The 18,222-nt window shown below is 33.9% G+C and overlaps 1 protein-coding gene across 2 annotated transcripts in view; it reads right to left on the bottom strand.

The window, feature by feature from the left end:
- Window positions 1–18,222, bottom strand: part of ASPP (Ankyrin-repeat, SH3-domain, and Proline-rich-region containing Protein) — a 1,089,659-nt gene that overhangs the window by 537,186 nt on the left and 534,251 nt on the right. The gene's annotated exons all lie outside the window — the stretch shown is intronic.

Genomic DNA, 18,222 nt, shown 5'->3' with positions numbered 1-18,222 from the left:
TAAAAATGTTTATCCACAACTATATTTTCCAATAAGCGTTAACTTATAAATAACAAATAATTATATAAGAACTACTAGTTTATTTCGTCGTAACTAATAAGGATGCCCGTAGTTTAATAGTAAAACACATTGGCACGAATTCAGTGGCTACATGTTAAATTCCAGTCGGTCGTCATATTTGAAAAATATTTTTTTTTTCTAGTATATTATCTGAGGTGTTTTAAAGTTGTGTATATCAAACATAAAAAATGTTAAATTCTCAAATCATGTAAATCATTCGTTGAATAAAAGAAATATTTTATATGCATAGTATAGGAAGGTTTTTATTTATTTATAACATATAAACACTTTGGGCCCACGTTGGTCGCCAGTTATAGTATGTTATAGTTCGTATAAATATATTTATTTAGAGTACACAGAGATTAATCAACAATAACAGAGAATACTTCAAACGGTACACGGAAACAAATTAATAAGATAAGCTGATGACTCGCTCGACCAAATAACCAGATGAACTTGCCGAAGGATTAGTTCAGTTCAGGTAGGTATCACATTTGAAAACTAGATACCACGCTTATCAAAAAAAACGAATCTCGATAGTGTAAGGCGCTTAGTCTCAAAATATAGGACATGTATGATCAAAAGTGTCAGAGCAAATCAGACTAAACTGACTGGCTGTAAGACTGTGAAAGATATCAATTTTGGAGTCAACATAGATAGTTAAATACTAATCTGTCTATAGTGTTCGCGAAGTCCAGTCAATGGACAGCGCCATCTGTGGGTCTCTTTTAGAAGTTACGCCGCTGTATATGTACAGTTAAATTATAATCTGTCTACATAGCGCTTGCGATGTCTGGTCAATGGGCGCGTCATCTATGGGTATTTTTTCGAAGTTATGCCTGGTATTTTATATTATATTTCATATATTTTTCTACAGATTTGACGTTAATAAATTCTGACACAAAGGTTTTTTCAACAAAAACTTATTACTCGGGGCACCCAACCCGAGCAAGTCAGCAGCTACGTATATCTCGGACAGCAGGTGTCCATAGACGGAAGCATGCACGATGAAATTGCTCGAAGAACAAAGCTGGGATGGCGTGCTTTTGGACGTCTGAATAGTATCTTCAAGAGTGACCTACAATTGTGTCTTAAGCGTAGGGTGTTCGACCAATGTGTGCTACTCGTGCTCACGTATGGCTGCGAGACATGGAGCCTCAACACGAGAGATGTCCAAAGGCTAAGAGTCGCACTGCGAGGCATGGAGAGGCGTATGTTGCGCATCACGCGAAAGGACCGTAAGAGAAACGAATGGGTTAGTAAGCAGACATGAGTACGCGATGTAATAGACGTTGCCAAACAGTTGAAATGGAGATTGGCGGGGCACATTGCTCGTCGAAAGGACGGCCGCTGGACAAATGCCGTCATCCAGTGGTAACCAAAAGGCACGAAACGGCCACAGGGTTGCCCTAAAAGCCGCTGGATTGACGAACTGGTAAAGTTCGGCGGAAATACGTGGCAGCGAACGACACTGGACCGAGAGAGTTGGAAGAAGCTTGGGGAGGCCTTTATCCAGCAGTGGATTGACCCCGAGTGATGATGATGAAACTTATTACTTACTTAATAATATGTTTAAACTACATTCATTAAACTGATGATTTTGCAAATCGACGACTTTGCCGTTGGTACGTTGGCTATATTTTTTTCACTCTTTGATATACTTAAATAAATACGCAAAGCAAACGAAAATACGCCATCATCGCTTCAGTTTGTTTGTACACTCAAACTGAACTAAACTTAGCTCATCGGACAAGATGATTTGGCGACGGAAAGCGAAAAAAAACTACTAACCTACTTAGCAATTTCCGGTATTGGGATGCGGAAAAGCATTATTTTCATGTGACATTTTTATGTTTTTTTTTTACAAGGGCACTGCTGTCATCTTTTACTTTCACCAAAGTTATGTTGTCTAACATTGGTGGATAAAAAATCTATCTTCACCTATTCATCATTTGTTTGTCATATATGTTTTACAACGTTTTTATTAGCTCGTATTCTTATTTGTCCGGTACAAATCTTGCAATCGATTTTTAACTAACTTCCCGACTAGCAAGAAATTTGAAACTTTTGGAATATATCAGAATACGATGCCAATGCATTTTTTAATACTTTTAGCCATCTTTAAGTAGAATTGAATTCATTTTCAGTTAAGGCCATGCATTAGTTGAGGCACGGTCTAAAAAGATCGTTGCTAGGCGATGTGCGGATTGCGGGTCGCGGGTGAAAATGACGCCTGTCAAACGAAATATTATTTCTCATATAAATCCAACATACGTCCATTTTATGTTCTGTTTATTATTCTATTAGTATCAATAATAATATATTCATTGACATGTTTGCTTTTTAAAGTAAATGGGTAAAGTTTTTAGTCATCTTTACACGATTTTAGAATTAATTGGCCCGTCGCCATCACGCAGCAAAGTGACGTGCGTCCGACTCCACGTTCTCTCATGAATGCGAAGCAAGTACAAATTTTCGTCGCGCGTACAGTTGAACATTATTTGGCGTTTCACTGATGCGTCACCTTAATTCTGTTTTGTATGAAAAGTTATTTCGGAAGAAATCCGTAATCCAATCCACTATTATTCGTTGCTAGGGATCTGGGGTCCTAGCAACTGAATTATTGATATACCTATACGTGCGTTACTATGGAAATCAAAATGACATTTCAGTATTATTTCTATCAAGTACAAATTGTTTGATCGTTTAAGCTAGCAAGTCAAGTTTATAATTCAACAGAAAATTTAAAAACGTTGTATATAAAAAGTTATTTTTATCTTGTAATTATTTATTATTGATTTAATAGGTAGGTAATAAAGTTTTTACCTACTTCATTGTATTGACTTGTTATATAAGTTAGAGTTAATTGTTTTCGCTGTCAGTGTATATCTGCCTTTGGTGAGTGTACACTATACATAGTGCCTGAAGATACCGAAAGGTGAAACCCGGGTCGCAAAAAACGACTCAAATGGAATAGTACAAATTTAAATTCAAATTTCATCAAGTACCTTCGGTCGATAGTATTAATATTTATTATACATAATAATATGTAAGTAGTTATAAATATAAAAAAAACATATGTTTAAAATATAATTCCACCATTGTTATCCTAAAGCTGGAGTGCAAAGTTATGTATGTAGTGGTAACTCTACTCGATGTATGGTATCTATCACAAAATGGTATCTATCAACACCAAATCAAAACATCGTTAGTGTCAAAATTAAAAAAAAAAACAATAACATTTAAAGTGAAAAGTCAATCAGGGAAAAAAAAAATATTTTATTATTGTAAGATTTTTTTCAATCGATAAAACTGAATAAGTTAAAAGTATAATAATATTACATACATATACTTTCATGATAAAACGATTTTATTTCATTAAGCATTTCACTACGAGGAGGGTACTGTATCGTTCCGGCTCAAACCAGTCCATGGTTAGCCTTGGGACGGAACACACGCACATTACACCGTCATACAGAGTTACTTTGCAGTGCAACGTATAAGTCCAAATTAACATCATATAAAATCACAGGTCTCCCACCAAAATCAATCCCACAGTTATCATGAGGATAATAAGCAAATTTGTTACATTGTAACATTTTATAAAATGTAATATGTAGGTACAAATGTTGCTAATAATTGAAGTACTGAGGATTGGGCATCTAATATCAACTTCAAAGGTAATTATGCGATTGTAAACTCTGAACAACTGTTTTCAACATTCTGTAAATGAGGTCAATATCAATAATCCTTTATTACTATTCCACTAAAAACATATATACCTACTTATCTCTTAGTTTATTGATGAAATCAAACCAAAACATTCAAAGTATACGTTATTAATGGTTGTTATGTAAATATTTTATACATCACATTATCAATGGGATGGGATGTAGGTACCTACATCAAATGTTGGCAAAACATTATTATACTTATATCTTTTCATATAGCTACATGTTTGAATTGTGTTTCCTGAAAAATATTTGAATTTTGTTACCAATCAAATTGATAATATCTAGAATCTAGATTAATGCTGGAACGGATATTTGATTATTTATGTAGTTGTAACTAAATATTACAATAATATTTCCAAGCTTAAAATATTATTATTTGAATTTATGAATTTCAAAATCAATTTGTCGTTGCTTTGATCTTAGCAGTCTTTGATGTTAATTGGTAATTTAAATACTTCATAATTTTTTTAAGACTTTATTATAATTATTATTAAATGATCAGCTTTATATTTTTGTTATTTTTTAACTAGCGCGTGTCAAGTAAACTTAATTTTGATTTTTATTAATTTTCATTCACGCCTTTTTTATTTCATAATGGATAACAGGTGGTAAACTCATACACCATGCGTAATATATAGTAAAATAAATATTCGTAGTATTTTCATGAATGATTTATCTGCCCCATTACATGTGGGTAGGGAATCCAATCCCGAGCCAAAGTTCTGATCCCGGAATTGGCATTTTTTTCCATTGTTAATATAAAATTTCTATATTTACAAATAATATTGATAAAATCGGTCGAAAATAAATCTAGAATAATTTATACTATTTAAGACATTTATTGTTAATATTGTATACGTTCAATCTTGGAAATACATAAGTTTAATGGAGCAAATAATATTGTAATATAAATAATAATGTGAATTTAATATGCGATTGCTGTTTCTGATAGTAAACACTTAATGAATGGGTTAGCGAGATTTAAAATAGTAAAGCAAATCATGGTGTACTTATGGCCTTTCCGCTTCATACATCTAATTAGTCAGCCAAATGTGAAACTGCCGTAAAATGTATGAGATCATGGTGGAATTACTTTGTTAAAAGTGCGAAGCATTGTTTTTTTCCAATATTTCTCATTTTTTATTAAATTTATGTGAAAAAATAAAATGAATCGGCAACTTACACATGGGTATAAATCAAACTTCATTCAAACTCAGTTTATTTCTAATGTAGTTATTTGTTATTAAAAGTATTTTTTCTGTTATATTTTCGTTTTTATTTTATTTTCCATAAAAATTGATAAAAAAATCAATCCCGAAAATTTCGGGATTATGTTAATCAATCCAGGGATTCATAGGTATCGAAAATAGTTCGGGATCACGGAATCCCGGGATTGGAATCCCTACATGTGGGTAAGAAAAATAATAAATATCATAAAGTCAATTATTAGGTACTACTCTCAATGAAAACAATTATTATTGCTGCAAGAAACACATCAAGAGTAAAAAGCAAGACACCTTAGTGATAGCTTGATAGGAGAGCAATTTGAAATAGAAATTGTATTGGTGGGTATCGATATACATTTTTCATTGATTACTGAATAACTGTTACTTTGGGATATTGATATGTATCGTCAATATTGTGCATTGGCAAACAAACAAACAAACTAGTATTCATTCGCAATAAATACAAAATATTAAAATGACCTATTATAACATTATTATTGTGAACTGTGGGTCTATTCTATACGTATCGACCGCTAAAGTGATGGAGTGATAGATATTATCAAACTTAGGGTAGGTTTGTATCAAAGTATTAGCACTTATTGTAACAATTACAATAAGTTGGTTGTATTGTTGCAATACGTGCTATATTTTAACAGCAGCAAGAGATGCGCTGTTAAAATGTAACGCTTATTGCAACAATTACAACCAACGGATTGTAATTGTTACAATAAGTGCTAATACTTTGATACAAACCTACCCCAAGTTTGATAATATCTATCACTTTAGCGGTCGATAAGTATAGAATAGACCCACTGGACATCAAATTTGAATAATGTAGGCAGTGGAATTACGCGGGAATAGAAACTTATATCAACCTATGTTATTCTTATTACTGTTACTAGAGTATCAACAAAGGGTCTTGACATTATTGGTACCCATATCAGATTTAATGATTCTATAGAGAAACAAGCAGATAATTCAAACCAGTTCCAAAAATGACAATGCTAAACAGATTATGCTACCTTTTACATATTTCTATTTTAGTGTATGAAAGGGATGAAATATCATAAAACCGCGACAATAACCGTGTCCGAAAACTTGTACGTATGCAGTTCACCGTTTTACACTTCACCGTGAAGTGTTGTATCGGAAATACATGGCCGTCTAACCTATTTGGGTCGTACAGTACTGACATAAAATTCATGTCTAAGTAAAACACGGTTTTTGTCGGTTTAAAGTATTTACACTTTACAGGAAGCCAGCAGCAAACAATTTTTGAAAATAGCCGATAGGTATTTATACTGGATTATTTGTTAAGGTTATGTTAGGTTAGGTTTTCATTCATGAATTCATGAATTTTGCCAAAATCAGCTATACAAATTGGAGACCGTATAGTATACGGTCATCTCTTTCCGATAGAAAAAGCTCACGGTGAACTGTGCCACGGTGAAATGTTTTACGTACAATTTTCATGTAACCGACAATAACATGGTAAAATTTACCGTGTTTTAAACAATCTAAACTCCGGATTTGGTAGCTATAGCACACTTTTCATTATGGCTATACCTCAGTTGAGGCATGGTCTAAAAAGATCGTGGTTAGGCGATGCGCGAATCCCGGGTCGCGGGTGCAAATAACGCATGCCGAACGAAATATAATTTGTCATATAAATCCAGCATGCGCTTATTTAATTTTTTGTTTATTGTTCTATTAGTAACAATAATAATATATTCATTGACATGTTTTCTTAAGTAAATGGGTAAAGTTTTTAGTCATCTTTACACGATTTAAGAATTAATGCCCCCGTCGCCATCACGAAACAAATTGACGTATTCACACCTCGACGTTCGCTCTCCAAATGCCAGTGAGTCCAAAATTTTTTCCGCTTATAGTTAAAAACTATTTGCTGTTTCACTGAAGTATCGTCTTAATTCTCGATTATGCATCGTATATAATATCATGTGATTATTATTTAAAAAGGTGACAGAGATTTAGGCACTGTTTGCTAACAAATACTTATTTATACAGAGGACACGTGTCTTTAACACAATACACTCCATTGGGTCTATTCTATACTTATCGACCGCTAAAGTGATAAGTAATAAATATTATCATACTTAGGGTAGGTTTGTATCAAAATATTAGCACTTATTGTAACAATTACACGAAGTTGGTTTTTATTGTTGCAATAACTGCTATATTTTAACAGCACCTATCTTGCTGCTGTTGAAATATCGCACTTATTCCAACAATAAAAACCAATTTCGTGTAATTGTTACAATAAGTGCTAATATTTTGATACAAACCTACCCTAAGTTTGATACTATTTATCACTTTAGTGTTCGATAAGTATATAATAGACCCACATAACCACATTGAATAGTAATTACAAGCTGATTTGAACACAATAAAATACTTACAAACAAAAAAACACATTTAAAAACAAAAATAAATTTATAAAATTGTAGAAACGAGAGCAATAAATTATCAACACACTGATTAAACGTAAAAAAAAACGACACGATGAATTTCGAATCTTTGGCAAACTTTCAATGTCTGGTACCGATTAGAAAGCTCTGTTGATAGCTTAAAAGCTAAGAAGACACTGGATCTTCACTGTGTACGTATCGGTGTTATTGCGTCTTGCGTAAAAACGCTTGTTGATTGTGTGGAGATATCGGGAGCGAGTAAACAAAGTGATTCTCATACCGTGTGGATACTTGAGAGTCGTAAACAAAATCTGCCAAAAATACTCGTACTATTATAATATATTTACCGCACAAAATCCAGAAAAAAATAGCTTCAAGTAAGTGATAAGGGTGAATATTGAACACTGTATTTCGTCACTGTTCTGGCAGAAGACACTAATTCGAAAAAATGACATATTGAGTTAGTTATACCAAAATGTTCCTTATTTCAAACATTACCGTCTGTAAACCTTTTTAATAAATAAACGGTCTTTATTTTAAAGTCATCCTTTTTAACGATTACTTAATAAACTCACATGATAGACCATTTCAAACACTTTAACAACTTCAAAGTCAAATTACTCAAAACTAGTATTCTCCAGTTAGTGTGTTCTGCCAGATCAGAGACGATTTATGAATTTACGATATTAAAATACCGTGCAGAAAACTCGCTTTAAATGGATTTATATTTTCAGAAAATAGTAATATGACATAACCATGATTGATCAGTGGGCCACAAAGCAGAATAAAAACTATAATACAAAGTATCTACCTATTTTTTTAACCATGCCCGATAGTAAGAAGATCATGCCTCACGGTGTGGAAGTTTATACAAACAGATTTTTGTTAATACGAGAAATGGATATTTGCCACATGTTCAACCTATGATCTCCATACTCTGACTCCAAATACACAATATTGAAAAACAATATATTATGTATTTGCCATACCCAGGATTTGAATCAATACAATAGGTATACAATATCACAGAACACATTAAAGGCTGAAGTGATGTGTGAAAGTCTTTGGGGAATGGGAAAAGATGAACTTTCAAATAATAATATGTAAAAGCGTCAACGCAAAATGTTGTAAGTTATCTAAAATTATGAGATGAGACTCCATTGAATAATTTACTAAATATGTTTGAATATAATCTGTTTAATTTGGTCAAATTGAAGAATATATACCTAATGGGTGTGTTGTCAAAATAGTAATTTGAAAAGGTGCTGTAACTACGGACATCTGATGAACAAAATACTTATGGCTTTACAATACAATACTCTCAATTGTATTAATATTTTAATGTGGTCATTAAAATTTTAATTATTTATAAGATAAGAAAAGAATAGTTTTCATAATGTCATATACTTTTTCCTACAAAGTTTACAGACTATCAAGCATCTATCAAGGCTAAGTTCGCAAACATACACAAAATTTTTCATCTTCAGCTTTACACAGAACTCCTTTATTAAGGTAAAAATGCAAAAATATCAGTCATAGATGAAGAAGATAGTGACAACTAAGATAACAAACGTAAAAAGTACAAAGCTCCATGAATGTCACGTTACAAAATTTAATATATTTTTAGCACAGACGTAAGTATTGGAAATAACATATTCTCGAACATATTATAATTATGTTTATTCTACATTTTATTCACACTCAAGAATCGTGCTTCCATACAACCATACCTAAAAATTAACGTACTTTCCATTATTTTTGTTTCCCTAGTATACATAGTAAATAAAGTAGAGACTATACATGGACTATATAAATAAATACACATATTATATACAGTGAGAAACTATATGAAATTGTGATACCCATATAATGTCATTTCTGGTAAACTACTCAAATATCAATGCAGGTAGAGTTCAGTTTTGAGTACATCTGGCGTTAAAATAAAAATACATTGGGGAAATAAGAAATCATAATGACTACTCAGCTTAGGAATTCACCCTTATCGTAATACAGGGAAAGTTAATTTTTCTGTGTATTACGAAATAATAACATATGTATGAGATGATTCTGGCAGATTAAAATGTAACCTGTCAGGTCAGCGGTTTTATTTTGTAGGTAAACATTTTATTATGTATGCCAGACCTTTCATGATATAACAGATTGGCAACATTGTTAGTTAATCCTGCGGTTAGATATTCTGTTGCAGCGTCCTTCTAAATGTGCAACTGCTGCACTTCAGCGAGTTATTCGCTGGAAGCATATTGAAGTACTGACTTTGTAATTTTAGACGGATAATCATGTATGGCCACGTGACTTGGGATATACGTTTATTCTTCAACTACACTCCTTCCATCAAATGTTTCAAAAATACTAAATTAACCTAACAATACATACACATTATTATTATGAAAAGACGATCTATATAGAAAGGTTATACGTAACGCTATCTCTATTTTTGTATTGTGTGTGCGGATCGTAAATTCATCAAAGCAGTCAATTTTGTAAGTACACAAATATTATGTACACATTCATCATTTTTGCGTAGATAAAGAAACCTGTCAAATTATTCAACTGTGAACTGTGAAGAAAAAATAGAATAATGTGATGACATTCGTTCTGTGAAAAATGAGTCTGTGCAGAATGTACAAATTTATTAGGTATACAATATACCTACATGTTGTTTTTTCAATATGGTGCGAGATTTTTTCATATTTTTTTTAATACAACCTCTACTCTATGGTGGCCCATATACTCCTCTTAGGAGCGAACATGGTAATTATGTTAAATTAATAAAATGTTTGTCGGTATCGCAAACTATTTCTTGCAAAATTGAAGATACCTAAGTCAAGTAATTTTACTCTCGGACCTTCATAATATATACTTAATAATATTGTATCACGGTGAAATCATCTTTTTCAAATAAATGCACTTCTCTGCTACAACTACAAAATAAATTAATGCGCTAGAAATGTAAAAGCCATTGACATTGACCAAGGTTTTGAAGCAGGGTACTTCATGACGGTCAGGCTATAGTATAACAAAGCGTGCTCAAAATATTGAATGCACGTTACATTTCCGTGACAAACTGTAATGCATAGTATTATGATACAGACGTAACTATTGAAACAACAAATTCTTCAACACATGTTTAAGTTTATCACATATTTTTCCACACTCAAGATTCGTAGCCTGCTATATCACACCTAGTAGGGAATAGATTTTAGATATTTTATGTATAGACGAATATTTTTTGACTATTATCTACTATGGCTTGGATTAAGCAGGGTTTGATTTAATTTTAATAACTAATAAACACTATTTAAACATTGATGTATTAGTTCAATTAAAACAAATACTTACGTTTAACTGACAAAGTTTAGTGTGCATTATTTATGTCGGTTCTAAACAGCCTACCTCCACCCTTTGCTAATGGCACTCAGTTCTTGTAGAGTCATACAGATTTATCTAAAGAACGGTCAAAAATGGAACTACGAACTACCATATGGACGCCATTTTGAAAACATCATCGAATGTCAGATTCTGTCCAGTTGCGAGTCTTGATTTGGTAGTTTTCGACAGTGGCTCCCCCATTCATTCTTTAGATAAGTTTGTAAGTCTGTACCGCCCCTCGGAGGAGATGGGCGGATAACGTTAAGAGCGTACATAAGTGAAACGGCAAATAATTTTCAACTGTATGTAGAACGAAATTACGGCCGCGTTGTCATTCGGAGAGCGATAGTCGAGGCGTCTGTACGTCGATTCGTTTTGTCATGGCGTCGGATGAAAATATTCTTAAATCGTGTAAAGATGACTGAAAAACTTTACGTATGTACTTAAAAAAGAAAACATGTCAATGAATATACTATTATTATTACGAATATAATAATAAACATAACATAAAAAGGACGCATGTTGAACTTTTATGACAAACTATATTTCGTTCGGCTTCCGTCATTTGCACCCGCGACCCGCATTCCGCGCATCGCCTAGTCACGATCTTTTTAGACCATGCCTCAGCTGAGGTATAGCCTTAAGAGGGACACAGAGAGGCTGAGTGTGACTGACGGAAGGTAGAGAAAGCGTGGGATAGAGATTTATGAATCATGGTTGTGCAGTCGTCGGCCATGAACTTGAATGGTATTTAGCCCCAGATTAACTACATAAGTAAGTAAATAATAATACCGAGGAAACTTATAATAAAGCTCTAAAATAAAATGCAATAATCCATGTGATTTTCTGACTGGTATGAGTCGCAGTAAAATAATTTATGACTCGACTCATTTAGAATTGGCACAGTGCACCGAGCCGAATGTTTTATTCACAAAATAATAAAGCGATAAAATTAACTCAGGACGCCATACTGCTATGCGTCCGTGAACTAGTTCGTATTCCCAGAAGTGCACCGGTACATTATGTATTAAGAATCCATGTCCCGAGAGGTAAAATGGGTTATAATTAGATATTTTTTTTATTTAATGAATAATTCACAAGATTTTAAGAATGTACCATTCTAATTATTATACATATATAATTCTGAAAACACTCATGAGAAAATATAGCCAATAGAAAAAAAATTCGATCGACCCTGCTTCTCTAGGGTATCGCCCCCTATTGGCATTTTTTAATACCTGCTCATAAGCTCACGGTTTTTGTATTCTAAATTAAAGTATTTAATTACTAACCGACGCCACGGATCACTCCAATATTTTCTGTTGTAACTTACTTATACTTTCTTCTAACTTATATTTTCGTTTGTATAACTTGTGTTTTCAGAATTATGTGTGTTTAATAATTATAATGGTACAATCTTAAAATCTCGTGAATTATTCGTTGAATAAAAAAAATAGTTAATTAAAATTATTAGCAAGTTCAAGTAAGTTACAACAGAAAATATCGGAGTGTCTGTGACGTCGGTTAGTAATTAAAGTAATAAATACTTTAATTTAGAATACAAAAACCGATCGCCTAGCATAACTCAATTTGGAGAGAGTTTATGAACAGGTATTAAAAAGACCAATAGTTAAAATCTGTCGCAAATAAGCATGGCAGTCGTAGCATAGTGGTAATGCACAGCGCGCGATTCCCAAAAGACGCAGGTTCGATTCCTGCCAGGTGTCTTACTTTTTTCAAAAAAAGATTTTTTCTATTAGCTATGTTTTCTCATGAGTGTTTTCAGAATTATGTATGTTAAAAATGGGTTAAGTATTCGAAAATCACATATTTTTCAGTCGAGGTAAAAAAAATATTTTATTTAAAACGAAAGCGGTTTTAATTCAAAGTTATATTACGTTAACACGTAGCTTATTGCATGTCAATATCATAAAATACACGAACGGCAAAATTTTGTTTTTTTAGGTACGGGAAATATTGCATTTTTATTAACTCATCTCACCTCTCGGCTCCAGAATTAATATGGCGGATGACTGATTTTCTTGGCTGAATGCCGCGGTCACTGGTTCGTTCAATTCCAGACCGGATCAGGTCACCAGTGAGTAGATATAATATTGTGGCTGTTTTCAAGATCACAATATCAAGTGTGTGAAATTGATACTATCGAACTTGATACTATGATTTGCAAACAAGTGGTTATCTCTGTTCACTTTATTATTATTAATAAATATAACTAAACTTCACAACGGTTACAGATGAAATTATAAATGCATTTAACTACCAACGGCCTTTTCGTCTCTACATTCTCAGTCCCTATCTAAAGTTAGATTTTTTGAAAGCTTGTTAGTTTTCCAATATGTGTGGCCAGGATCCTTAGTGAATCGCAGAGTTGATAAAAAGAATATATAAAATTCTGACTTTAAAAAAATCTTATTTGGAATGGATTAGAAATCATTCTTTTGTCTACCAGTGGAGGTAGGCTGTTAAAATCCGACATAAATATTGCACACTAAACGTTGACTCGACGATCCAAAGGTTGGAGGTAACCGTGAACAGGCTCGCCGCGAACTCGAAGCGTGTTGGTCTTCATCTGAATGCGGCTAAGACCGAATCCATGTGCAGTGCTGCATGCATCGACGCCGACACTCCTCTGCGGGTTTCCGGTCTGCCCGTCGAACTGGTGTCCAGGTTCAAATACTTGGGTGCCACGGTTGCCGATGATGGTGATATTTCTAGTGAGCTTGGAATCCGCATGGGTGTGGCGGGCACTGCGTTCAACCAACTTGGAGTCGCATGGAGGTCAAGGCTGTATTCTGTGAGGACCAAATGTCGTTTTTTTAACGCGTGCGTGCTACCTGTGCTCCTGTATGGCTGTGAGCTTTTGAGCTTTGAGAATCGATGTCTCCGCCGAATTTTAGGGGTACATTGGTACGACCGCGTTACAAACACCCGAGTTTGTGAGCAGGCACAACAGCTTTCGGTGATTGAATTTATCACGAGGAGACGCTTTACGTGGCTGGGACACGTATTCCGGATGCCGCCAAAGAGTGCGGCACTTCGTACCTTTGTGGCACAGCCTCAAGCGTTCCGTCGCCGTGGCCGGCCCTCACTCACCCAGCAGCGGTGCTAAAAAACCGACCTACGTGCTGCAGGTCTGATATGGCGGGGGGCGCAGACGTTGGCGATGGACCGAGGGAAGTGGCGCCAACTTGTGCTTGCCCTATGCCCCAATGTTGGGACGTGACAGGGTGAAAGAAGAAGAAGAAACTTTGTCATTCATACGTATTTGTTTTCATTGAAATAATACTACAAATTACAGATAGTATTAGTTAGTTTTTAAAATTCAATTAAACTCTGCGAAATCATTACATAATATAATTATAATAGTCAAAAATGAATCGTCTATATATAAAATATTCAAAATTATTCCATTAAATCATAAATATATTTTAATATTTTTTCTCTATAATGGTTTGGTTTCGGCAGGGCTTAATGAATTTAAAAAAACGAATCAGCAACGTGTGTAATAATAATATGTATTCTTAATTCAACGAAAACAAGTAAGTATCAATGTAAAAATGTGCACAGTTTTGTCTGATCGCCCAAAGCGTACCAAAACAATCTTGATTTAGTTTAGATAGGGCCTAATTGATTTTTAAAAACTAACTAACACCATCTGTAAATTGCAGTCTTAGTTGAATTACAACAAATACGTATGGCTGACAAAGTTTAGTGTACATTATTTATGTCGAATTTTAACAGCCTACCTCCACCCTCCAAAGTTATGAATAATTTATTATAATATACCTATCCATTTCAAATCCTAACGTCAAAATCTGAAATATTCTATATAAGTGCGTTATTGGTTTTAAATTTTAAGTGGATCCTAAAACGCATTTAACTTGAAATAATATTACTTAGTGCTGTCACTGGTTAATGTTAGAATTTAACCGACTATTACCATTATTAGGCGGTGGCTCTTGAAAAATACTACTTTGAAAAACACTTAAGAAATTGGTCTAGTATAAAACAATTACTTAAGTATAAACTGTTTTTTATGTAACGAATAATTTACAAGGTATGAGAATATAATTATATAGTATATATTATATAGTAGATAATAGTACAACGCAGATGTGTGCTTATGCTGACGACATAGTAATTACAAGCAGATCCAAACAGAGGATGATCAACCATGGTGGCACTATGAAAATAAAAGCAGAAAACTCTGGGCTGCAAATAAACCAGTCAAAAACTAAGTATATGGTCAGCACACGCGATCAGGTTCCGCGGCAGAACATAGACATAGGGCAGCATGCATATGAAGGGGTGGACAAGTTCACGTATCTCGGATCCAGCCTAAATACTCAAAATAAGACAGCGGAGGAGATAAAAATCCGCATTATCTCCGGGAATAAATGCTGGCATGCCTGCAAGTGACTGGTGGGGTCGAAAATTCTACGCCGAAGAAATAAACTTCTAAGATATAAAACAATTATAAGGCCAGTGGTCACTTATGGCTGTGAGACTTGGTGCGTAACTCAACATGAGGAAAATAAATTAGCTGTCTTCGAGCGCAAAATACTCCGAATTACCTATTATTAGTACCTTGATTCAAACCACAAAATATTTTCGAAATAGACCCCACCCCCAACCATTTTCCATGCGCACGCCTGACTTGTACCAAAAGGCAAAAATAAATCGTAACACTGACGCCTATGAAACGTGGTAGAGGAAAGGATTCGATGGACGTAAAAAAAATCGGTGTGTGTACGTACGTATGTACGCGCGTTAGAAGTTATACTTTGGCGTAACAAAACAAAAACACAACTTGTGATAAACTAGATTCTTTGACTAGCTCTTAATTATCTTGTTAAATTACACACTCAAGAAAATTCCGCTTATTGGAATGCCGTTGGTTTATTTCTATTTTTAAAGTACCAACTGTCACTCTGACGTTTAATCGTTTGTTTACGTAAAGAATTGCAAATAGGCGACAATAATAAATTCGCTTCCTAGGCAACGGAACAATTCTAAATTATAATATTATACCTACTGTATAATCGTCACAAGTGCAGTATCATACTGTGGCGTAAAGGTAATGTGTTCGGCTGATATCTGAACAATCGGTGGTTCGAATCCAATCCAGTGCGTTTTTTTTCGTGTGAAAAAATAAATTATGTGTTACATGTCACGCGCCAAAAATAACTCTAATCTGATTTCACAAACGCGCCAAAAGAAGTTTAACTTCAAAAAACGAATATCTCAATCAATTCTGAAATGAAACATGAAGTACATACCGGTTATTAATGTAATTAATGAGTTATGAGTAATTAAAGTACCACTGAGGTAATAAGGTACATACATAATATGTATATTTCTTTCGACTTTATAATTGCATTAAAATTCAAATTAGATAGAGAATTAAAGGCAATAATTATCATGGAATGACAGTATTCCGATAAAATCAACTGTGTAATTACTTAAGTCGTAAATTACTTTATCATTGCATTGCAATAATTATGACTGATTAACTTTTCCATCAGCTAAGAATTAGTTGCACACAATATATCACGAACACTGCATGCAGCATGGCTAATGTGTAACGTCACCCTTGTTAAAGCTCTATCAAGATTACAAAAGCTTTCCTTGTATGTAATACTGGAAAACCAGAGAACGGTCATAATATACTCTTGTAAGAGAAGGTACGAGTAGGTAGGTAGTGCCTAACTTATACCAGCAGTTTACTAATTAAATCCTCTACTAAGAACTAAACTAACGAAGGAACTGGCTTGTGTTATATGAGGCTTTGGCGCAATCAAATAGCTAAAATTATATACAAAATATGACGGTCTCGTTGGAGAAAAGATATTTTGTATTAAGTATCTAAATAAATTATAATATTATTATTAATTAATTGGGTAAGCGAAAAATTTTATATAAAATAGAACTAACGTACTCATCACTCGAACTAATGATATTAAATTGTATTCGATATGATGATTAGTCGATATCAAAGCTTTTAATCAAGCAGTTGAAAATTAAACGTACAGTTGAATAGTCGTTCTACGCATTCTGTGTTTGTCCGAGAATGATGTAAAACTATTTAATACTAAATTCACATACTTAGGTATATAACTAAATTAATATTATCTAAATATATATTATATCCTCAAAATGTAATACAGTATATTGTATACCTATAAGTGCATATAATAAAATACCCATTAAAACAGTTCTGCGTTTATCAATCAAACATGACTGTATCCATACAAACTTTAATTCAGTAGTTTGACATCATACCAAATGGTTATCCTTATGGAAAGTGATGAAGTGATCAAGTTTGTATGAATGGATGAAACCAAAATGGTTTGATGCTTAGATTACAGATCCTACATTTGATAGTAAATTTGAAGTGATAAAAAATTCATAGGAATTAGTTTAAAGGTCAAATTACACCAACATACTCGTAATCTCAACCAAATTGAACGATGCATGCCGATCGTCGTAAGCAATCGTTTACTTTAAACAGCAACTATAACGAACGATTCAGCTATTAACTCAATCTCGTTAACACTCAATTTGATTGGTTTGTATTTACTAGCTTATTATATTATTGTCTATTAAAATAATAAGTCATGAGACCTTTATTATGTAAATCGCAAATTTGCGTCAAAAACTGGACACGCCACTACCCGGAAGCTTTGGTTAATTTTGATATTTTCGTACGTTCTCGGTAATCTTCGACCCAACTATCGTCGATGGGTGTATGAATTGGGCACTAAAAATAGGAATTATTCTATTTTGACAACGACTATAAGCGATGGTGCCCACAGAACGCGTCGGGCGCCGCACTCGCGCAAAATTTCTACAAGTGGCGCATAAATCATTGAAAATACAACGTAATCAAATACGCCAGCGCCCATTGGATATGGCGACGCATTATACGCGCGCGCCGCATGAATCATCGTTTATTCGCGAATCACCGCTTCTCGGCGATACGAATGAAAGAAAATACAATGAGTCCATTCATTGAACACAGCGAGCAAAAACATGCTGCGCGAGGCATCGTCGATCGACGGGCGGAAAGCAATTATTTAAATACAGAGAAGTCATTGTTTTATTTTATTGCGTGTTCAGTTTATCGCTGGTTGAATAATGTCATCGTAAATTTTAATTACAAGCCCCGAAATAATATAATATTTTTATTGCTTTGTTATGAGAGGCGCTGTAATAATATTTATTTTGTGCTGCTTGGGCCGCTTATAACATAGGTGAAGGGTAATGCGCGGGAAGAGACGTGTGATTATGGTTATGAATAAACACTGCATTCGCCGACTTCGCGCGCCCGACGCGTCTGTGGGCACCATCGCTAAGGATCAA

This window comes from Rhyacophila brunnea, unplaced genomic scaffold (genome assembly GCF_057557595.1).
Source record: "Rhyacophila brunnea isolate RB1 unplaced genomic scaffold, BYU_Rbru_1.0 scaffold_21, whole genome shotgun sequence".
Lineage (NCBI taxonomy): Eukaryota > Metazoa > Arthropoda > Insecta > Trichoptera > Rhyacophilidae > Rhyacophila > Rhyacophila brunnea.
This window is presented reverse-complemented; position numbering and strand designations above follow the sequence as displayed.